Raw genomic sequence first — 23,563 nt, 5'->3', positions numbered from 1 at the left:
TATAACCAAACTGGTTGTCCCGGAGTTGCTCGTGAAACGCCTTCGTGACTCCTTTGGCCTTTGACTTGCCTCCGACGTCTCCTTGATTCGGCCTTCGGCGGCACGCACTGCGGGGTCTTGACGCCTATGCTTATTGGCATCGCGTTCAGCGGTACACAATGTGCCGGGTCTTGATGGGTTGGCCGCTTTCCTTCCGCGTCTCGAGCGAGCACGTTGTTACGCTTGGTCAGCAGCAGTATCTTTAATTGATGGCTTTCTCATCCCACCTGAAAGGGGGGAAAACCACAGAGCCGGCCGGTCAGCAGCATATGCTGAAGCAAGCCTGTACGCGTTCCGTCGTGAAAAGCGGGCGCGCACAAGCAGTCTCACATGCAGACCTCCTCTCTCAGCAGGGCGTGATTTTTCTTCATGATTTTTTAAAATGCGAAACATACAAAATTCCGTCGGTTTTTTAAAATGCGAAACATACAAAATTCCGTCGGCGACCGTCATTGTTGAGGCCAAGAGATGGGCCCAAAAAGATGACGTCATCACGCCATCTCCGAGCGAGGCGCACGCGTTGCGTCAAAGCCAAGAGCGCTACAGGAGGAGCAGATGGTGTCGTGTCTGGGAGATCCATGGCCTCTTTGAGGGCCAAGCGCGCTGCAGCGCACTGCATAGATGAGAGGCCACGGCGTGAGAATGCTGGCGCCAATGCAATGTGCAGCTCGAAGTTCCGAGCATGGTGTCGTAAAAGCACGCGAATTAAGGAAATTATCTGCGCAGTACATCCCTCTTTCTCCTCCAGGTGCACCAACAAAATACCTCATGGCGTATATTTACTTGGTTGCGGGCAGTGCTTCCAGCAACGGTGACACCATTCCTAGTTAGCTCGCGAGGCCCAACCCTACTATTCTTCTCGACAATAAATCGATCATTTCGCAGGTGTCCAAGAAAAAAAATTCCAAATGTCAATTCAGCTTACGTTAACGCATACTAGTATTCGAATAATGAAGTGCTTTTTTCCGGAGGTACCAGTTTCTGAACAAAGATTTTTTCTTAATAATACACAATTAAGATGCCGAGCCAAAACATTTTGTCTCGGTGTAGAAGAACGTTATAGAAAAGATTATATGAGAATTTTCATCTAGGAAATAAAAAAAAACTGTGCAGTTCATTGCGAACAAAAAAATAATACACAACCTCTATGGCGTCCAGCCTATGATGCGCAAGAAGTTTTCGGTTGAAGTCATTCAGACGAAAGCCACGTGTTCCCGAGAGAGAGAGAGAAAAGAACTCACAGGACGGTTACCGCTGTCTAACGCGACAGTCAGCAACAGTCGTTTGCTGGGGTGAGTGTAGTGTGCTTACTCGCTCCTATTTGTCTTCTTGCCTAGTAAAGTGCGCTTGACGTCACTATGCTGTCACTTGGGACGACACCCTCTTCGCAGGTATGTTACACATATATACGTGAACCGTAAGCGTGACTCAAGAAGGCTGCAGGCTTCAGCAAGCAGCCAGCGATTTCGAGCTCCTCGGTTATTAAAAAAAAGCAGCAAAAATGTATAAGTAAAAAGAAAGAGGTGGACGGGAATAAAACAAGGTGGAAGGAACAGGACCATAACGCAGTCAAAGAGAAAGCGAAGCGCTTTCGGACATTAGACAACGACAAACATCGGAGGACGAGTCTGCGAGCACGCCACGGAATCCAGTAAAAAAAGAAAAAGGACAAACGTAGAAGCAAAAATAAAAGGAAGGGTTGGGGGGGGGGGGGGGGGGTGAGAGGAGCATAGCCAGCCACGCTGGATTTTGGGGCCGCGCAGTCGCGGTGGTTTGGCTTGTTTGTCCGGCCCGTAATCCTTGCCGCCTGGGGACACCGGCCCGCGGGGAAATTCATCGGGACTGGCTTCATTAATCCTGGGACAAACATCCTCTCTCGGTCAACGCGGCCAATTGAAAGCGATGCCGCTCGATTCTCGACCGGCCGTTGCCGCGCAGACGAGTACGCTCCCTGCGGGATCGGGCGCAGTAGCAGAGCAGCAACGATAGCGGCTGTCTGCGAGGCACGCTAGCCGCGACTAGCATGTGTCGTGCGTTTATGATTGCCAGCCTGCCCTGTCTGCTGTGAATAATGAGCACCGCAAACAGGGGAGCCATGATGGCACAAGGTAGGATGCAGCGGCGGTCGGCGGTGTTTTTTTTTTCCTTAGCCCTGCCTCCCACTAGAGCGCCATCTGTGCGGAGAACGACAAAACGCGATAACCGACACCGTCTTGATACAGTATGAATTTCTACCGCTGTAGTTTAGCACGGACTTCGCCAGTATTCTTTGTGCTGCCCGTTTCGCAGAATGGTCATTCGGGAGCTATCGTTTCTCACGTCGGACAATCTCTGTTCTACCTTGGGTATTCTTTTTTCAAAAAACTATGGTACACAGGAAAAATCCTGCGTAAGTTTGATTTCAAGACGCATGAACATCCGTAGTGTGCGCATGCTGAAAACTGGGCGGTGCGTTGTAGACCGAGTGGAATGGATGGGAATGGAGGTTGTAGCATGAAAACAGCGAGGGTTGCTGCGCAGAGTGGATGATCGATCTTTCCGGCGGATATAAGAAAGCCCGCAGCTCGAACTGTGCAGACGTTTTGATTCTTCGTATATGGTAAAGTGCACTGGCGTGGCGTGGCTGTCTGGCTTGAAACAACCTGAGCCGCAGGAACTAAAAGTTCGCTTCAGAGAGGGCATAGAGAACCAGGCATGAGGTTAAATTACGGAGCGAATTGAAGGAACCGAGTGGACTGTGGAGAGGAAAATGATAGGGGTAACATTAAGAGCCAGAGAAAGAGTGTGTGATGATATCCTATCAAAATCAAGAGGAAGATATGAATTAAGGGAGCAATACGTGCAATGTGGAGAACAGACAACCGATGGTCTGATAGAATGACATTGTGAATTTCAAGGGAAGATATTGGTTTGGTTTGATTTTATGAGGAACGCCGTAGCAAAGGGCTCCAGATAATTTCAACCACCTTTAGGTCCTTTAACGTGCACTGGCACTGCACAGTACACCGGTCTCTGTAGCGTTTCGTCTCCATCGAAATGGGACCTCCGCGGCAGGGATTGAACCCGCGTCTTTCGGGTCAGCAGCCAAGCACATAACCACTGAGCCACGGTGGCCCAAAAGAAGAGAAATGCAGTTCTTAATTAGCAGCTGAGTGTCAGATGAGGAGATGAGATTAGGATTCACTGATGGACTTTTACGTGCCACTGGGATGGGAGGCACGCCGTAGGTGACGGCCTCGGATTGAACGTGCTCTGGTGGTGATGACGACGAAGTAAAACATATAATTGTCCGCTATGCACCCTGGCCAATCCTCCGCCGTGGGTATGCGCCATTATGCCTGATGACGTCATCATCATCCCAATAAGAAGTTTGCCCCGCTCGGGAGGGGCTCTTAGTCCAGGGATCCTGCAGCGGCTGCCGTCAGCCTCGCCCGGTCATCCAGCTCCGAGCTGGACAGCACGGCTTCCCAATGGGCAGGGGTGGGATTGGGATATACCGGGCGTTTCAATCAAGATGCTGTGCAATATTGAAAAAAGAGGCTTTTTGAGTTAGAAGGCGCTTTTTCGGCATAGCATTGTCAGCAGTGTAACGAATCAGAATACAGCTAAACGTGCTGACTAGTATGTTGGTTAACTAATATTGAATAGTTACGTTTTTACTATTACTGCTAGTCTTACTGAGACGCGTGCAACGCACCGTAAGTAATATCCATATCAGTTTTTAAAATTTCGAAAGCGCACTCACTCTCAGCGCTGTGGCGCAATAAATTGTGCCTGCTTCGCGCCGAAATATATGCGCTTTCGAAACGCTAGCGGGCAAAGCAACCCCTCCAGTGTACGCAACGCGTCAGGATAGCCGTAATTCGTTGGGGCACAGCGCCGAGGGTAACTGCGTTTTCGCAATTCTATAAGCGGATATAGATATTACTTACGATGGGAAGCATACTTCTCAATAAATAAGGAGACTAATAATATTACCTGTAGTTAAACACTTACCTATTCTATATTAGTTAACTATCTAGTCATACATCTTAGCTGTATTCGGATGTGTTACACCACTGACAGGGCTATGCCGAAAAAAGTGGTCTTCTAACTCAGAAACCTTATTTTAAAAAAAAAATCTGAAAATCCTATAGGGAACCGGAATTATAGCGCAGAAATATGAGGACAAAGAAACTAAGTGGACAGGACACAGCGCTGCACTTCGTTTCTTTGTCCTCGACTTGTATGGGCTACAACTCCCGCCATACATGTGCCAACTAGCCTGCACGAATGTTACCGCACAGTATAATCCCAGAGGAAACACCCGGTATAGGAGGACAGCCGGGTTGAGTTGGCAGGCCCGAGTTGTATATGGTATAAGGAAAGGTGTTCATTTCAGCGTGGGCATAGTTATTGTAGAGTGTGGGGTGTAGTCTGTGTAGGAAGTAGGGGTGTGCGTATATTCCAAAAATCATAATACCGAATCGAATATCCCCGTATTCGATTATTCGAACGAATCAAATAGTGTATGTTCAAAATTATTCGAAAAGAGTCCAATATGCTCTCAACTTTTCGAATACTTTTCGAATGATTGGGAAGAGATTTGAATAAGGCCCTTGGTATTTTTCTTCGACGGCTCTTCCAAAAAAAGGGCCCGCACCGACGCCGTGTGCCACCTGCTTCGATGAGTATGTGCAGCATGAAGGGTTAAACGCCATGACATGGTCCATTCGTGTGGGGCGTTAATAATGCGCATTCATGGCCTTTAAAACTGGACGACGCAGCAGGGATTAGGCAAGTTGAACCCTGTCTTGATACCCGATCTCAGAGTCCGTGGCTCATCACCTGTCTAATGCCCCGAGGAGTGGCTCTAGTTTATTAATGCGTTAGCATTAAGAGAGTTTGTGCAAGCGGAAATGGCGAATGATGTCACGCGTCACCTCGGATATAACGAACCTAAGTAAGCCACTCTGGATATAACGAAATTTAGTGTGTTGACCTCGGATGTAACGAACCTAAGTGTACCATCTCGGACATAACGAACTTCAGTGCGCTAAATTCGGTTATAACGAACTATTTAGCGTGTCAGCCTCGCATACAACAAACATTTTGCTGCTAACGCATTCAAATGATCCACCGAGGATCGCATAAGGGTTCTTCTCGTTCGACACCAATAGCAAAAGATAATTTTCCTATTCGTAAAACTTGGCGATCATAGACGGTCATAGAGTTAATGCAGCACTGACTTCGTGTTGCGACTTCCTAGTGCACATTAGTGTTGCGTCTTTTAACAGCTATAGCTTAACTCCATAACCTAGCTCACCGTGCTCAGCACCGCCTCTGGCGCTTTATTGTTTCGCACCATTGCTCGTTTTTTACGAATATTCGCACAAGTAGCGAATATTAATCCAAAAATTCGATTCAGATTCGATTCGGTTCTATCAGCATTAATTTCGTATCCGATTCGGCTTTTGGCTTCATTATTTGTATTCGATTCTGTTCGGAAAAACGACTACTTGTTCGCCCATAGTAGGATGCTCAGGTAAGTATATCTATTTACTGATTTATTTATTGACAGTATTTTATAGGGCCTGAGGGCACAGAATAAAGGAGGCAAGAACGATGTAAATACAGAAGTAACAAATGCAAAAATACGAAGCAAAATTCAAGGCAAGAAAATAAATGTGAAAGTTTGGTACAGGGTAAGGTTCGCAGGCGAAATATAATAACACTGCAAGGTACTGTCACGATGGACAGAAACGCGAACAGCGCGGTGCCTACGCGCTCCACCGTTCGAATTTTTGTGATGGTGCTTTTACCTAGGTGGTAAGAAAATGACTTTGGAGTCATCCTAGAATGCGTCACGGACGCATCTTTTTGCTACTAAATGCGAACAACGGAGCTCTGTTCGCGTTTCTTTCCGTCGTGACAGTATCGTAGATAGTTCCTGAACAGGAGTAGGATTATAAATGTAACAAAAAGGACAAAAATACAGGAGTAAAGAACTGAAGCGCTCGTTATTATACGAATATTAGCGATTAGAAAGTGCACGAAAAGCAGTACATGACACAACAGTAGGGCAAACAAAAGATATGCGAAAAAAAAATTGGAGGGGACGTTTAATGTCGCGATAGCGTGAATCTTGTGCGACCCAAATTGCTCTTCCCGAGCAACCTCTCACGATCATTAATTTTACTGCCACCTGCTAGGGTGGTTAATTTGCTCACAATCCATGTTGTGAGACCCCACAAGGTCATGGGATCTAGCTCGCCCGCCTCGGTTGCTTCTTCGCTGGTGGCTGCCTGAGCCACCCTATACGCCACCTTATCTATCACTCACAACGCCGACGCCGACAGCGCCGGCACCGTTAAAAAGGTACAAAAATAAAATAATTTTGCACGATGCCACTTATGATAATGCTCGCGCAGCCGGTCATGGAATGCCTGTTGGTTAGAGATGATCGCGATAGTGTCGGCGGACCATAATCCAAAGCATATGATTGCACCTGGAAGGGCAGATGAAATGAAGGCCAGGGTTCTTCCATGGATGTGTTTGGCGTTGTACTGATTATTAATCGGAGTGAAATGCGTGAATGAGCTTCGAGTGGCAAAGGAGATGACCTATAATATTATCTATGAAATAGGCATAAAAGAGCGACGGAACAGCGTGGCTCGAGAGAGGTGTCAAGTTTGATTTTCGTTGTGCTATGCTAGTGGCTGTAGGTACAGATGACGAAGAGAGCGCCTCTGTTCTTGCAGACCCTTACATGCTGTTTAAGCATTTTTTGATACCGAGGCCATGTTGATGACGAATATTTTAGCTGGGGACGAAGAAACGTTGAACACGCAGGTTTTCTCATGTTGTTATGCGGTTTCCGCATGTTACGGCGCAAGAATGCCAGTCACCCGGGAGCTTTGGAACAAACGGCTTTAATATGCAAAGGGTCACGGTATGTTATGCGTGAGATGAATGCTTAAGTATTTGTAGGATGCAGCCCGATGCACTACTGTATTACCTGTGAGGTAAGAGAAGTTAGAATTGACATGTTTGCGGCTGGAAGAGATAATCTTGCATTCAGTTAAGTATTATTTGCCAACGCTTACACCAGTTCGAAATGAGGTAAAAGGTCATTCTGAAGAGCATGGGTGATCGCCTGTGGGAATAATAGAGAGGTAAAGAATGCAGTCATCAGCAAACAGTCGCAGGCAAGAGGTCACATTATTGGGCAAATCATTTGTGTAATGGGTCGAGATTACTGCCCTGACGCACAGCTAATGATACGTCACAAAACGAGAAAGCGAAATCGTTAGCTTTTGTGAACTCTTGGCTAAAGTACGGAATATTGCTGAGCCATGACATTGTTAGATAATGTAGGCAAAGTGTAGATAATTCTGAAAACAAACAGGAGTAGCAACGCGGTCAAAGGTTTTCGCAAAATAAAAAAGATACAGTCAGTTTGAAGATAAGTGTCCATGTTAAAATGCAAGTCAGGGCGAATTTTCGGAATTGCGCGTCACATGAAAATCCTTTCCGGAATCCGCACTGGTTAGTAAAAATGAAGGAATTGTGTTCGAAGTGACAGCAAAAGGGACAACCGGTTGTACTTCTCTGCAGCTGTCGCCGGAAGACGGCCGCTTCTCGAGTGAGTCATTCATGAGGGGTGGAAATCTGTGCCGGCCCAGGTGTTGGTGCCGAAGAAGACTTGAGTAATTTGCGGTAGATGCGACACAACGACCTGGCTCGTGCTTTCCTGTGTCGGTGTGGTAGTCGGGGTGCATATTTCTGGGCACTGGCGCGACATACTGGTGAGAGTGCCGTCGGGAGGTTGTGGTGCAACGGTCGATGTCCGATGGAAGTGAGGGTAAGGCGCTCAATTTGGCTTGAAATGTGGGGCTGTATTAGTTCTCTGGTCATGTTATGGAGTCATAGGGCGAGGATCTTCTGGGTAGATGCGGATGACATTAGGACCAGAACTTGCTTACAGGCTTCGCGAATAAGAATATCGACTTGATGTAGCTGCTAGGCTTTAGGAATTGATATGGCGCCGAGAATGTGATACGAATGATGACTGGCATTTGAACCAGCCGGATGGCGTCAGCCTCCTTGAGTACTTGATATCTGTTGGACACCCCGGTAGCCCTCCATAGAATCTGTGCTGTGGTCTGACTGAAGAGGTGTAAGGCGTGGATATAGCGCTGCCATTTCGCTGTATGCGCAGGTCGAGGAGGTGTAGGCGCGGTGCCGTGTCATGCAAGGTTAGCTGGATGTCCAATGCCAAGGGAATGTGGCATCTTCTTTTGCGAGGCAATAGAGGGAGCTCTGACTCCGAAACGTCATCCGAAATCTCAGTCCACGGGCGTTTTTGCATTTCGCCACCATCGAATGCAGCCTAAGCGTCCAAATCGAACGCATTTCCTTTGGAGCACAGCGACTGAAAATAATAATGCATGCACGTAGCCACCGCGACGACTGCAAATGAGATTAGGAGATTGAATTGTGGTCGCCCTTCGCAGTTAGAGGATGGCTACCTACACAGCACTCGTGTGGCTACGATGCATGTCGCAGTACCTGGCAAGAAGTCATTCACGCTTCATGAAGTTACGCCTACGGAAAAAAGTTTGATAAAGATGACTTGGATTCTGCCGCGGATAAGGTACACTTGCGACGGCTACTAACCAAAGACACGTTAATTTTTCTACTAAACAGCATCCTTTTCGACTGATGCCGGCGCTTAATAACGTCGCGAGCTCAAGTTTGACAGATATGTGCGGCGGAAGCCATGTTACGAAAAATGTTCTACCCTCTGAAACTTTCTCCTTGGTGCGATTCGTTGAACCGCAGCTTAATTGCTTAGGCAGGAAATCACACAATTTTTTAGCTGGAAGTTTATTCAAATGTATTCGAGTGAGATTTCACTTCACCACCGGTTCAGAATGATGGAGGGAGAAGATGCGGGAATGGTTTTTAATGTATCGTAACCAGTGAGCAGCAGGCAATATACGGCTGAGCACGCTCTTTTCGGCTGCGGCTTCTGGTGCCCGAAAGACCCGCAACGCTTCTTCTTCGGCTCTTTTAAGGCGGAAGCCTTTAATGTCTCATCGTTGTAAGCAGCAGTTGTCGACAGAAAATGTCACGCTTTTCAATTGGTGGAAACGGTCGTGACGTCACAGTGCGCGAATTTCAAACGGGGCCAATTGCACTTTGGCTAGTAACCATACAACCAATTGAAGGGATCGTATAGTGGCTCCAAGTAAGTGGGACTGAGCTTAGTTAATTGCTTAATTACCCAATTAGCCTAATTAGCTTTACTAGTCAGGCCATATAAATAAATAAAAGCGATTAAGAAATTGGTCGAGCTCAGGAATCGAACCCCGGTCTTCGGCGTGAGAGACGAGCACGCTATCCACTCCGCCATGCCTGCTCGATGGTTTGGAATGAACAAAGGCGCGTCTAGTGAATACGGTGTCTTCACTCACTGCCATCCTCCTCCCTTCCCTTCCGGCGAGGTTTAGGTGTCCACCGACAAATGAGAGACATATACATTTCCTTTCCTCAAAAACCAATTTACCGACGAGCGAGGCGTAGAACCGAATGGGCGATAGCGTTCTATGGACTCCTTGGCAGCGTTGCAAGACGCTGTCGCGTTCCACTCTTAGGGGCGAAGCTTAACATCTTAACCACACATCAGTGACCACACTTTAGGTCAAAAAAGTGCCCCCTGAATTTTGACGGGTGTCCACCGAGATATGTGAGACAGTTACTGCGTAATTTCCTTTCCTCAAATACAATTTTCATTTTCTTCATTACGGCTCCTCTTTATCTATCTTCTTTCACTCCCACCTCCCTTCCTCTACAGTGCGGTTCAGGTGTCCACCGAGATGACAGAGAATTACTGTGCCATTTCCTTTCCTCAAAAAGCGTTGCGTTCAAAGGGCAACGCATCGCGCCGAACGGGTGGTGGCGTTCCGTGGACTCCCTGGCAGCGCTACAACGCGCTGTCGCGTTCCACTCCTAAAGGCGAAGCTTAAGCGTCATTAATTAGCAGTTAATTAGTATTCAGGCATTGATCAGCAATTAACAATTAATTAGTGATTTGGCATCACTTAGTAATTAGTACTCAAATATATGTGACGCCACCAGTACCACAGAAACAGTGAAGGTGGTGCGGAAAACGCTTCCGCCTCTACCCACTTTAGACAGTCAAAGTGCCCCCTGAATTTTTGAGTCTCGGAAGCGGAATCTCTCTACAATTGAAGCGCCTCACTTCACCTTCCTTACGCGTTGAACTCGGCCCCCACCTTCAGTTTCAACTTTCGTTATTTATTTATTCTTAGTTTCCTAGTACAAGAAAATCCTAAATCAAATTTTGTTCACTATTAACAGGACTCGGAGACACCTTCTGAGGAGAGTACAAAACTCCCTCAATCACTACATTTTGTTGTCATGAAAATCATCATCAGCAGTAGCAGCCGCAGCCTGACTACGTCCACAGCAGGACAAAGGACTGTCCCATGTCTCTCCAATTAACCCTGTCCTTTGCCAGTTGCGGCCACCATACCCCCGCAAACTTATTAATCTCATCCGCCCACCCAACTTTCTGCCGTCCCCTGCTACGCTTCCTTCTCTTGGAATCCACTCTGTTACCCTTAACGACAATCGGTTTCTAGCCTTCGCATTACATGCCCTGCCCAAGCTCATTTCTTCCTCTTGATTTCGACTAGGATGTCATTAAATCGCGCTTGCTCTTTGACCGATTCTGCCCTCTTCCTGTCCCTTAACGTTACATATAACATTTTCCTTCCCGTAGCTCACTGTGTTGTCCACAATTTAAGTTGAACCCTTTTCGTTAGCCTCCACGTTTCAGCCAGTGGCGGTCCCAGCGATTGGGGGCACTTTGACTGTCCAACGTGCGTAGAGGCGAAAGCGTTTTCAGCACCACTTTGCCTATGTGACACTGGTGACGTCACCACTGGATGACGTCACACATAATTGATGACGAAGTAATGGCAAATTAACAATTAATGACTAATTACTTATGAATGACTATATACTAATTGAGTGCTAATTAATGACGCTTAAGCTTCGCCTTTAGGAGTGGAACGCGACAGCGTATTGTAGCGCTGCCAGGAAGTCCACGGAACGCCACCACCCGTTCGGCGCGATGCCTTGCCCTTTGAGCGCAACGCTTTTGAAGCGAAAAGCTTCACTAGGCTCGTCAACACCGCGCTTCGCGTGAGCCACCCCTCGGCGCCGCCGCGACGCGCGATACGTCGCCACTTCTCTTCGCAACCGGTTTACCCCTCGCCGCTGCCGCGCGGTCGCCGCCGCCGTCCGAAGAAGAGAAGGTTCTTTCGCAAGGCGTTGCGAGAACGTGTGAGAGGCGGCGTCGGCCGTAGAAGAGGCGCAGGCATTCGCCATGGAAGGAGGAAAAGAAGACCCAGAAGCGGTAGCGAGGGAGTTGGCTACTGTGCGCTCGCCTCCTCCCCACCGTTTGCCCTTTCGTTGCAGCCGCGTGTTTACCACAGTTGCTACGCATACGGAAGGAGGGCTATAGCGTACACCGTTATCGTGGTGCTGCCAGTACATTGTGCACGAACTGCGACAGCCACGGCGTCAAACAAAGCATAACTGCAGCTTTTCGCTTGTATATCCAGGCTTAACAAGAGCTAAGCCACTGCCACTTTTTTTTTTTTGAGGAAAGGAAATGGCGCAGTAATTCTCTGTCATTTCGGTGGACACCTGAACCGCACCGTACAGGAATGGAGGAAGTGGGAGTGAAAGAAGAAAGAGAAAGAGGGGCCGTAATGAAGAAACTGAAAATTGTATTTTAGGAAAGGAAATTACGCAGTAACTGCCTGACATATCTTAGTGGACACCCGTCAAAACGCGGACACATCTGCCGACACAGTTGTTGACACGGCTGCCGAGACGGCTGCCTACACGGCTGCTAACGACGGTATGAGGCATTAAAGGATTTTCGCCTTAATACACCTCCTCACACAGCAGAGAACCCACAATCGCGCGCGAAAATTGACGAGCCCTTCCCGGCGCCTATTTGACACTCTCGCTCTCCTCCGTGTTGCGCGTCTGAGTAGGTCGGTTAAGACATGGCTATTGGTTAGATTGGTTAGTCGCGTCGCTCCGATGGGTGAAGAAGCTACGCCCCCCGAGGAACTCCCGCGCACGTCGGAAACCGACGGAGGAGCGCCAGCCTTTCAGCGTGCAAAAAGTGACGAGAGGAGACGAAAAGGCGCGAAGAATCTGAAATCCAAATTTTGACGTGCGATAACTCAGCTTCTACAAAGCACGTTAAAAAAAAAATTGTTGCATGATATTCGTGAAGTGCCGTCGTAGGCATACCGCAACTATATTGAGAGCCCTTTCAGAGTCATTTAAATAAGCTCGCTTTCAGCATAAATGAACGATATTATTGAGCTCGCTACCTCCGGACCATTTTCGCTATAAATTCCCGAAGACATCCGCAACGCACATTTATAGAAGTCAAGGAAAATGTCATATGCGTTCATGCGCAGGTTATTATTACACTATCCCTTTATTTTTGAAGGTATATGCCGAAGGTCCATCGCCTTCGAATTTGTTGTTCATTGGCCCATGAGAAAGTGTTTTGTTCAGCCGGGCATTGATCCGATGACTCGTTGGTTGTAAGACTATGTGTCACAAAATCATAAGACTACTGGCCCTCGTGGCATACTAAAAGCCACCCGGAAGACTACCGGGCAGCCTGATCAGAGCGGGGTGAGTATCTGCAACCTTCCTATTTTTCTTTTGAAACGCATCCTTTACCGAGCAAAAGTTATCTTAACAACAACAAGAAAAAAAGTAGCGACACCCAAAGGAAGAAACCGAAGGAACCGAGCCGCCGTCGACAGGGCCTCACTCGACTCTTGTCGAATGTTCGCGCTATTGGCTCTGTCACAGCGGATGCCCTGGAGCCTTGTGAGCCGCTGAGGAGGCGCGAAAAGCGGGCGAGGTGCGGACCCCCCCAGGCGGCGACGCTTGCGGTTCCCGAGGAGAGGCCAGCCTCCCGAGTCGCTTCGCGGCGAGCGGTCAACGCGGCGCGCTCTCTTCCCCGACAGCGGGCGAGGTGCAGCGGCGGCAGCAGCAGCAGCGTCGGCGTGTAATCTGGGCGTCGTCCCGAGGGGAGGCGGGGGCGCCTGCTGCTGCCGGGGGGGCTGCAAATGACACGCGAGGCAAACAGCGTTACCTCGGAAGCCAATTACCCGCCGCCGCGTGACACCGGAGCGCGCGCGCCCCGCCGAGACAAATCGGCTCCAATGACTGGGCTCGCCGGGGAAAATGGAGCCCCATTTGGAGAGGAAGCCCATCATTTGGGGCGCACGGCCCGTGTCGGATTGCGAGGACAACGGCGCCAATTTGTTCCCCGCGCGCCCACTCAGCCATTAAAAGCCTATGAATATTAATGCTCCGCACGCCCGCCTTTCATAAATATAGATTGTCAGTGGCCGACAGCGCCCCCTCGCACCCGGCGCGCAGATTAACCTCCATCAGCGGCCGCCGCTCGCGACGCGCTTCTGCAGCCTGCGGTCTCGCGCCTTCTGCCGCCGCGGAGAGCGGCACCTGTCGCCGGAGGATGGCGCTCGCTACCTGCCGCCGCCATTCCTGCGCGCCGCCAGATTGGCTGGTGTCGCGACAGACGGCGACGCTCCCCCATTAATAAATTGTCCCCGCGGCCCGACCACGCTCCATTGCTCGCCTCCCCCGGAAAAGGGCGGTTAACGAGCTTGTCCGGAAAAAGGCGAGCCCAGATGCGGCGCGTCCGCTGACGTAAGGCGCCGTCTTGAGGGCGACCCGTCACGTGGAGACCAGGTGCTGCCTCCACTCGCATGCGGCGGCTCGTCAAGTATGCATGCGAAGAGGAAGCGCCGAGACTGCCCGCAGCAGCATATAGCGGCATCCCGAAGCAGGTCATTCGCTCCGCCTGTTTGCCTCGGCTCACCAGGGACGTGCAGCTCGGACCTGGCCGGAAAGCGCGACAAAAGATTGTGCCGGGAGAGCGACGCGCGCTGCTTCGGCCTGCACACAACGAGCGAGATGCATTTCATTGCATCGTCACGGTCTAAACGTAAAGATGAGAAGGCATGGGGAACAAGTGGTGATGCTTGCCTGAAACAGACCCTCTTTATGAATGCACAAAAGAACTGACGGAAGATTATACGTTCCACCTGGTGGAAAAAAGAAGGCCACTCATTGAAATATGGCATCATGACTCGATGATTAACATACGCAGAGTTTGTAGAGCAGGTTGTCGGCAGTGAGCATGGTACTCCGGGTGCAATAAGCCTTGCGCAGCGATGGATATGTAGCAAGGTTTGCTTATATCCGAGTACCAGTCTCACTCTTTTCATATGCCGCTTTCTTTCGGTAACAGTCTTAGAGCAGAGTAGCATTCGTTCTTCATCCAAGTAGATAAGTGACAAGACACGCAGTCGTTATTAAGGGTGAGTATACAAGCACGGTTTCAATATACTCGTCCTGTCTTTGTTCGTCTATGGCAAGTTCTTTTCGTTCTTGTAGTGTGATGAAGCGTAGGAGAAAAAAAACTTTTTCTGATCACTAGTTCTTTGGCCATTTTGGTAACTCGCGTCTGAGACGCGGAACAATGCAATTAACAGTGTCGTATTGGGGGCAGTGACAGCAGATGATTTAAAACATACTCCGTGACTTCTCCAGCATTGCTTTTCCGGGTATGGAGGTATAGGGGAAAAGGCGCATGTGGCTTGAGTATTCACAGAGTGGTAGGGCTGGGGAGTGTCTTGAAAGATGAAAGACGTCGTACGAGTATACCTCAAGGGCCGCTCGACTGCGAAAAATACGGGCCGACTTGGCGTTCGCAGAGCGTATATGGACGGAGCATTTAGTCGTCATGACCCGCAACACGTCTGCTGGGGGAGCATGACTGCATATGCCAAAGCAGTGCAGCGCAATTGTGCCAAGTTGCTTGGGGGTAAAACGAGTGAGTACACGAAAGCCGGGACTTTGTACGCCACGTAGAGAGCAGTTGACAATTTTTTTTTTTTTAAAGAGTAATTTACCGCGAAAAAACTCTTTGCCTTTACTAACCACAAGCCTGGATATAAATGGGCTAGGTGTCGTGTTTTTATATGAATACCGCAAGGAACGCGCAAACGGAAATATACGATAGTGAGTTTTAGTATAGCGGGCTTTTTGTGATTACGTGCTTAGCGTAACAGCGGGTCGAGAATGCGCATGCGCAGAACGCTAAGTTAGCGTTGCGGCTTTTGTGCACTTAGCTTGAAAACATGGCGGAGTCCTTCCAAGCGAGAGCCTTTCGCTTCAGCCGAATAAGCAGTCCTTGCGGTCTCGGTCGAGACGTTTACAGGTAAATACCGGTATTGTTTCCTTTCGATATATGACTGAACTTGCTAGTGTAAGCTGTAATTGAGCCCGGTTTTCGAGATACGTTTTCAATTCTGCAGCGCTGCAACCGTCTGCAAACGCTAGGAATGCAACAGAAATAGGTTTCGAGCTTTGGCACGATGTTTTATGTATTTCAGTACTTTAACACGGTAAATATAATGAAATATGAATGAGTATTTTGAGCATTCCACGCCATGCAATTGAAAAAAATCTTGCTCGAGCAGTTTGTACTTAGCATTTTCATAAGAAGATCAAAGTGTTTACGTTTATTTCAGGTACTTTTAATCGCCGAGGCATTTTCTTCGCCATTCTTATGGCGGAAATTAGCGTTACTGTTTTAATAGGCTATAGAAGGCTGATATATAGTATTTTGGCAAATTAGCGGTTGTGGGGACCATTCTAAAAGAGCCTTTCGCCTTCAAGTAATGCGGAACATGTTTAACGCTTTTTGGAACTCTATACTAAAACACTCTGTGGGGATGGGTTGCTTACGGCGCGCTAACGTAATTTCTCTTATGTCCGCTATCCGGCTAACGTTGTACTAAAACTCTTTATTGAACAACAACAGCGCTTTCCGCGTGTTTGTCATTCCTTCTCGGTGATTTGCGTGATCACTCAGACCCAAGTTGACCTTTATTACTTAGGACGATACACCTATAGCACCAAAAATATCATGAGTGAACACAAAAAAAAAGGAATTTACACGCTATAGACATTTGGTTATATAACATTTCACAAATAAAGTCCAAAAGAAAGAGATTTTCTCCGTGTCTTATTGCACATGGTTGCCCAACTTGTGTGAATATATTGACAAGGAAAAAAGTTGCAGTAATGTGCCAAGAACCTGATATTTGTATTTTTTTTTCTAATCCGTATTTTCTAGCTAGTCGCAAATTTTAGAGAGCTGAAATAACCAAAAATACTACTTTTCTTTCCTCTAAATTTCTTGAAACATCTATTCGCTTTACATCAACGGAGAACGTTTTTCTAAAACCAATCCGAGATGGTTGAACACAACTCTTTGGATGTATAAAATGGAACGACCGCGGCTGGTATAGATTATAGAAATGTTTTCGAGTAAGTGCATTGCAGCGACGAGAAATGCGTTTCCCTTTTCAGGTTTCGCTTTAGTTCACAGCTGGGTTATGTATTCGCTTCGCGTATGTGAATACAGTTCCTTTGATCTGAATTTTCCCAGCAATTTAGAACACCTCAACTGAACTGCGGTCTCTGTGTAAAAAAAAACACACTCCCGACCTTTTAGAATCCGAATATTAAGGCTGCATTGGTATGCCCACGAATGCAACCATTTATGGTCCGAATATTTGCGCATTCGCTGAACCGCATCTAATGCATGTGCGCACCCACTGAGTGCATCACTCTTAATCTGGTTCCACTTATGTTCCACATAAACTGAGTTGGCTCACCAGTTTCACTGGAACAAGGGGGATTTTATCTGGATCACACTTAATTATGTGGAACCATAAGAATTTTTCATTTATATTTGTTTTTCTTTATGTGGAACAGGCCGTCCCGCAGCGAACCATGCAGGTTTAAGTGGAACTTGCTGGTTGTTGAACTTATTTTGATCCGCTTATTTCTCACACGTTCCACATAAGATCTCAGACCGCACGCTTGAGAATTTTCTGCATTGCAACCTTTGTCTACACCCCGCAGTGTAATGCACCACGAGGATACTGTTATGGGTCAATGCGCTGCTATATTTGTATATACGCCACCAGAACCGTTTTCACTTAGAGTTGTGGATCGATTCGGCCTCGCCCTACCATCAACAATAGCCACGGTTAGCTTCGTTGGGAGAGCAACTGTCCCGCAGATAATGGTGGTCCCGGGTTCGCTTCCTGTTCAGGACTGAATTTTTGAAGCGAAAGCTTTACTACGCCAGGTTTTCAAGAGAGCAGCGCCAGTGAGTTTATCTTCGAATTTCCCCTATTGGTTGGGAGAGGTCATGTGACCTACTGACGTCATCACAATCTGCCCACCATGGCAGATGGCAACAGCACCATCGGACTGTGAGGAACCTCCTTACCGTGGTAGGTGGAGATTAAATTGATTGTTGGTTTGGCTTGGTTTGTTTTATGGGGTTAACGTCCTGAAGCGACTCAGGATATGAGAGACGCCGTAGTAAAGGGCTCCGGAAATTTCGACCACCTGGGGTTCTTTAACGTGCACTGATATCGCACAGTACACGAGCCACTAGAATTTCTCCTCCAAAGAAATTCGACCGCAGCGGCCGGGATCGAACCCGCGTCTTTCGGGTCAGCAGCCGAGCACCATAACCACTAAGCCACCGCGGCGGGCTAAACTGATTATTGGCTGAGAGGCCACCTAACCTTTTAACTAACCAGCGACGCAGAGTCGGAGGCTTCTCCAACTTCGGCACTGGACGCGGAGATGGTTTCAACTGAGATGGAGCGCCGGAACACTGACTTTGTGATCAGACTCAGCGAGTGTGACGACTCGGCTACGCGTGCATTTCATCGACGCTTTACCGACAATTCGTTCGGCAGTGTGCGTGGCGTTTGTGAACGCAGCCATGCAAAGGAAGCTTTAGCTTCTCACCATGGTTGGCCAAAGTTTAAACCACAGCTAATTTTTCTTGAAGCATCGCATTTTTTTGCCTATTTTTTATTATTGCTTTTGCCCCGTGCTTTCGCTGAGTGTTTTGAGGACGTCTGCCGCGCGAAATCATTCAACAAGGAGCGGGACAGATGATGACCTTTTACCGTCTTTGAGCGTCACATTGTGCTCTAGCTTATAAACGCCTTTTATGCACCCACGGCCACAGCACATAAAAGGCCCCCTATACGCAATAAGCAGGGTGTCTTGCAACTTCTCGTAACATTTTAGTGTAGGATGTTAAAACATCCATTTCGTGTTTGGACTCTAAAGTGAAAGAGTTCCATATCATTGCAGCAGAAAGCTTGAATATTGTACAAATGCGTTGCTTTACACATCCGTCAATGCGACCTTAGTTTTCTTTTTATTTCAAACGTATACCACGATACCCACACCTAAAGCGCAGCAGGGACCGGAAGATTGCAATGCATGACCATTACGCTCGAAACGGCAGAAATATTAAAGAGCCACTGACGCTCTTTCCAAGATCGCGCCACTGAACCATGGTAGCGGCGTGCGCATTTAGATGCCCGCAAAATGCTAAAACAGCCCTGTGCTACGCAGTGTTAGTGCATGTTACTGAGCCCAGACGGCAGAAATCACTTCCGCGCCATCACAAAATCGTCAACACCGCCCGCACACACAGCCCGTACGGAGCTCGGTGGTATGACGCAACTAACGTTCGTGTGCGTGCAACGGAACCCGCCATGACCCGCGCCGACGGCCCCGGACATGCAGGAGCCCGAAAAACATAACACCATAGTAAAGAAAAGTTCCTCCCTTAGGAGAGCACAGATTTTTTTCTCGGAGCCACTAACACGACCACAGCGCCACCGCTTCTTAACTGAGGCGCCCGCAGCGCTGATACAGTATCTCTCTCGCGCGCCACTGGCGGCAAGCTCCGTTAATTTTTGCGTTCATTTTGTATTCCGCACTACGCCGCGATATTTGAGTACCTTCCGCCAAGAGAGGACGCCGTCTCCTTTGGATCGCTGAAAATTGCTAAAGGTAGGTGGTTTTTTCTTATTTACTGTAAGGTTAATTAGTGGCGCATGTGTGTTTTGTGCTCCTGCTAGGTTAGTCATTATGCCGCGCCTGTGGGTTAGAGCAGGAACCAACGGTTGGAAGATTGAAATGTGCACATGTTCGCTACGCACGCGGGCAATGGCGTTGTCAGTTTTGCGGATAGGGCTCGCTGTTCCGCCAGGATCCTCCTCTCGGTTACTAAAGATATTGCCAGAAATTCTTTGTCAGCTATGACCGCCGTACAATTAGGAATGCTGTTCAGTTGTACGGCGGTTATGTTTAAAGTAGCAGGAGTTGCTAATTCCACGGCCGGCGCCGTTCACGGCCGTTGCGTTCCGGGCGCTTTTTTACGTGTGTGGTCAGGTTTACGCGCGCTCGTCATGGACCTTGCGAATTCGGGTTCCGCAACGAAATGGACCATACGCTATAGTTTCCTGTGGTTGTGGATTGCAAGTTGCCGGTGCCGGGCGGATTTCAGTTCTGGATTTCGAATTACGTTAAGCTCGATCTGTGCCTATATCAAGCGTAGAAGGTGCCGATCGACAAGCCCTGAGGCATCGTTCTTATTCTGAAGTATGTATACTAGCTAATAGCGCCCTTTATATTTCCCTCGTTAAAAAGTTAGCGGCTTCAAAAAGGTGAGCGAAATGATCTTGTGCCTTTACGTCCAGGTAATGTAAGCGTGCGCACGTTTGGTTGTATGGTATCTTGTTTAGTGTTCATTCCTGTTGTAGCAAATACGGTGCGAATCGTAGATCTGTTTTGTAGACGCCACGTAAATGTGATTTCTTTGTGTGCAATGGCATATTGAACCAGTTGTCAGGGCGATGAGTAAAATGTGATAAAGTATATGCTTGTTATTTGAATGCTTGTTATTTGAAAAACTTTTGATATTGCAAGGGTAACTGCATGCAATATCACTATATTATATTATATTATATTATATTATATTATATTATATTATATTATATTATATTATATTATATTATATTAGGTACATTATATTATATTATATTACTATATTTTTGAAAAAGAGTAAAATTTTGAAAGCTCCTGTAAATATAATGTAAGCTTATGTTAGGTCTATTTTGTGAAAATAAAGATATCTTTTTAAATATGTTTTATTGTAGGAAATGTAAGCACTAAATTGATGCTCTCAGCCTTTTCATATTATGGTTTTCCCACAGTGCAAATTCATTAGCTCTGTAAGCTCGGCAAAGAAAACAAGAGAACTGCATGCAAAGAAAGTAGCTGCTGCATCTATTGTTCACAATGCTGATGTTTCTCAGCCAGCTGTTTCTCTAAATGATGCCCTGCTTGAATTGAAGGTAACAGTAGCCTTTCTTTGCTTATAATAAATGGTTTCTACCTCAGTAGTATACCTGATGATGAAAATGCACAGCTTCAAATGTTACGCTGGTATCACAAGACCTTGCAGTGACGTAAAAGGCATTGCAATGATATGCAATGTCCTTGAAACAATCATGGGATTTCAGTGCACACATTTTTCGGCTGCCGTGTGATTTTGCTAACAATACTCATTGGAATGAATTTTGTAAAAGTTTTTGTTCACATTTAGGCACTACAGGATGCTGCGTTTGATGCTGGACACTTGAACCGGACAAGAATGAAGGCTCTTCTGCATGTAACATTTGCGGCTCATAAGGCTGAGACTCCACAACAGCTGCCTGCCTACTCATTGAATGCAGACGTGGTAAGAGTATGCTATTTTGCTTTTGGTTCTTGTCAAGAATTTTGAACAAGCTTCATAGCACAATGCAACCTGCAAAGCACTTCAGCACATCCCCTATGAGTAAATATAAACTGTTCTGTTGCTGGTAGTGATCACTTTTCTCAGTGCATGTCACTAGTTGCATATTCCTTCATCTGTAAAGAGCTATTGCAAGTTGCATTGGAAAACAAGGATGTGGTTTCAATGTAACTTACCCTGGAGCACATAAATGAATCAGCATATATGCAGTGCATTACATAACTGTCATCTGTACAGGTAATGATCGGCAGTATCTGGATCATTTTAGTGGCCTTACCTTTACTTATTTAAAAATAGGAAAGGTAGAGCATAGATTCTGCATTTTGCAATTTGCCCTAGCATCTGCATTTGGTGTCTTGCTGTGTGAGGTCCCAATAGACTCATGAAATTGTCAATATTTTTGATATCTTTGCAAATTATGGGCAGTTTCCTTACGAAGGTCGAATAATAGTTTCTGTAAAATATGTGCTTAAGTTGGTGTTTTTTTTGCAGCTTACACTTGAAGCAGAAATTCTTTTTAAAGCAACAATGCAAGATATGGAAAGATAATAAGAGATGTCCAGCAGGCACTTCACAGGGCAGATTTTGTGGAGCTGGATGGGTATCTTCGACCAAAAAATTCTGAATTCTGTGTGATCACACAGGTAAGACAGCTTCCTTTTGTAATTACTGCTGATAGACATAAGCAACAATGAAAATGCATAAAATATTTGGGGTCCCTGGGCAGCATAATAGTTATGTCTGTAATACTTGGCTGAAAATGTGCAAGAACCTGTGGTGCATGTTTATTTTATTGTTTAATATAAATGATGAATTTTTCTTGACAAAGAATGTATGGAGGCTAGCATTCAGTTCTTCCACTGCTATAAAAACTAGCCATTCAAATGAGTGTTACTGGTATACATTCAAAAGAATTCAGAATAGAAATCATTATAGGCAGTGATTAATGTTTTTCATGCTTAGTTAAAATTGAGCTTAAGAAACTATAGACACTTAACATTTTGATTCGTGTTTTCTTGCTTGTGGTGATGTGTGAGGCATTATTATGCATGAATTACCACCCGGTGTTCTCCTACGACCAATAAATAATTTATAATTGCATTTCTTTCTCGTGCTGTTTCGGTTTCAACAGCCGAATTAGGACTCTGACGTCAGTGTGTGCTTGCAGGTCATGTGAGACGTGAAAAAACTCCAGTATGACCACTGCTTCCTCATTTGTTGTCATTGTGGTTCTTGAAGAAGGCTGACTTCAGCAGTGCAGTAAATCAAAACAAAGAAGCAGTGACTACATGGACGTTTTTCCATGCCTCACGTGACAAAAGCACTTTTTGATGTTACAGCTATCGTTCAGCTGTTGAAGCCGAATTAGCATGACAGAAAAAGTTCAATTATAAATTATTTAGGGGCCTAGGCTAATATTACATGCTGATTCATATGTAGTAGTGTCTTTCGAATCCTCGTTGAGTAATTTAAATGAGCATTTATTGTTTTACATTTGAAATAATGTATCATGCAAATCATCGTATCAAGGCAGTCAATGAATTGTTGCGTATAGCCTGGACTGTTTTTGCATTAAAGGGGAGATGCAACACTGACAGGCCCGTACCAGGCCCATGTATCATTACTGACGACGGACTGATAATGATCGTCACCAGGAAGAACACCATTGCCTTGGCTCCCGGCTCATCTATGGAGAGTGCCCTTATTTTGAGCCTAGCTGTCTACTTCATTTTGTACCTTTCTTATCCGCATGCTTTTGGCTAAACTTTGGGACTAGTTCAGACATTGCTGCTGCAAAACGAAAAATTTGATAAAGGGCTGATATCCTTCAAACTGAAGAGTCTGCTTAAAGGCCTCAGACTTATTTAGACACAGCCATTCCTGTATAGTTCATGGTTTTGATAATAAAGGATTGAAGGTTTCGGATAAGCGTTTAGGTAAAGCTTAACACATCAAATATAGCATCTTAAGAGACAGCTGTCATATTTGAAAATAAAAGCCTCAATTTCCTCCGAGTAATTAAGTATTGTATTTTTTGTGGCAGTGAAATAAAGCTTTGATGTAATGGATGCTTGTGTTCATTAACCATGAACAACACTGCTGAAGTGCAAGCATATCTGTGTATTATTGCCCATTTGTCTGTGCAGGAGGCGATTCTAGGTTGCATAGTGATGAAAGAAGAGTTTTAATATCTCTCATCCCACAACCTCAAGCTTTAAACTTAGGGGTGCATCAGACTCTATTTGTATAGCTTGGCTGATGGACTTGGTGTCCAACCAACAGAAATCATGATTGTATACTGTGAATTTGATGCAAGAAGTGTGGTTTAAGGGTACAGGAATATGCATATAGTATATCTGTTAAGAATTACTACAGGATGATTTCATTCATATCAGGTGTTTTGTGAACTTTATATTTCGCCCTATAGTCCCTTGTGTGCAGTGCACTGCATATACAATACTATTGTGGAATAATTTTGTTCATATATAGACAAAATTATTTTACTATGGTTTGTACAAACAGTGCACTGCGTGCAAGGAACTCTAGAGTGAAATATGTGGTTCACAAGATACCTGGAACGGGGTTCCAGCTATCTATATGATGCAGCGTTCCTGCTAAATTCCTGGAACGCTGTTTCAGATATATAGGCGCAGCACTGTTCCGGCTAAAACCTCGGAAATTTGT

The 23,563-nt window shown here is 46.4% G+C and overlaps 1 long non-coding RNA gene across 1 annotated transcript; it reads left to right on the top strand.

Moving 5' to 3' along the window:
* The first annotated feature begins 18,935 nt into the window (after positions 1–18,935).
* On the top strand, positions 18,936–22,945 carry LOC149349932 (uncharacterized). The gene is made up of 4 exons (XR_016290176.1): positions 18,936–19,089; positions 20,687–20,821; positions 21,371–21,522; positions 22,457–22,945. It is a non-coding gene; the product is annotated as an uncharacterized LOC149349932 (long non-coding RNA).
* Positions 22,946–23,563: the final 618 nt, after the last annotated feature.

This window comes from Amblyomma mixtum, chromosome 3 (genome assembly GCF_055824585.1).
Source record: "Amblyomma mixtum isolate Tamu chromosome 3, ASM5582458v1, whole genome shotgun sequence".
Classification (NCBI taxonomy): Eukaryota; Metazoa; Arthropoda; class Arachnida; order Ixodida; family Ixodidae; genus Amblyomma; species Amblyomma mixtum.
Note: the sequence above shows the minus strand (reverse complement) of the source record. Positions and strands in the feature narration are given on the sequence as shown.